The following is a 903-nucleotide window of genomic DNA, read 5'->3' as shown; positions in this document are numbered from 1 at the left end:
CCAAAATGCTACTGTCTTTTTTTTTTTTTTTTTTATATTCTGAATTGTTGATTTAAACAAGATCAGTGGATGAGATTTAACCATATTTTTAACCTAAGATCTCCTTCGCATCTAATCCATTATATATATAGACGAAGGATCAGGTACGGTAATAGGCTTCAGGTAAAAGATAGGGTTTAATTTCAGCCATTGATCTAATAAAATCAATAGCCCAGATTTGAAGAAAACATAAATAAAAAAAATACGATGACAATTTGATCATTTTCCATATTGTTGAAAATTAAGGTGCGTAGTTATTGTGCTTAAGGCGCGTCGATTTAATACTTAAAGTGCGTGGTTTCTGTGCTTGTTAGTTCTTCAGTTGAGAACTTAAGGTGTGCTTTTTGTTGAAACTTAAGGTGCGTTAGTCTAAAGCTTAAGATGCGTGGGTTTATGTGCTTAAGGTGCGTCAATTCTTCAGTTGAGAACTTAAGGTGCATTTTTTGTTGAAACTTAAGGTGCGTTTTTTGTTGAAACTTAATGTGCGTTTTTTGTTGAAACTTAAGGTGCGTTAGTCTAAAGCTTTAGGTGCGTCTTTCCATAGATTAAGGTGTTTCTTTGTAACACTTAAGGTGCACCTTGTTTAACACTGAAAGTGCGCCAATTTAACAGTTAAGGTGCGTTATTTTAACACTTAAGATGTGTCGTTTTGTTACTTTACTTCTTTCAACCCATGACACGTCTTTTTTTTTTTCATTAATTTGAGCCGTTGATCTAGATTGGATAAACGACTCAGATCTCACCCCATCCTTTAATTGGGAGCATTTTCACACTTGAACTATATATATATATATATATATATATATATATATATATATATATATATATATATATATATATATATATATATATATATATATATAT

Source organism: Ipomoea triloba, chromosome 1, assembly GCF_003576645.1.
Source record: "Ipomoea triloba cultivar NCNSP0323 chromosome 1, ASM357664v1".
NCBI classification, from domain to species: domain Eukaryota; kingdom Viridiplantae; phylum Streptophyta; class Magnoliopsida; order Solanales; family Convolvulaceae; genus Ipomoea; species Ipomoea triloba.
Note: the sequence above shows the minus strand (reverse complement) of the source record.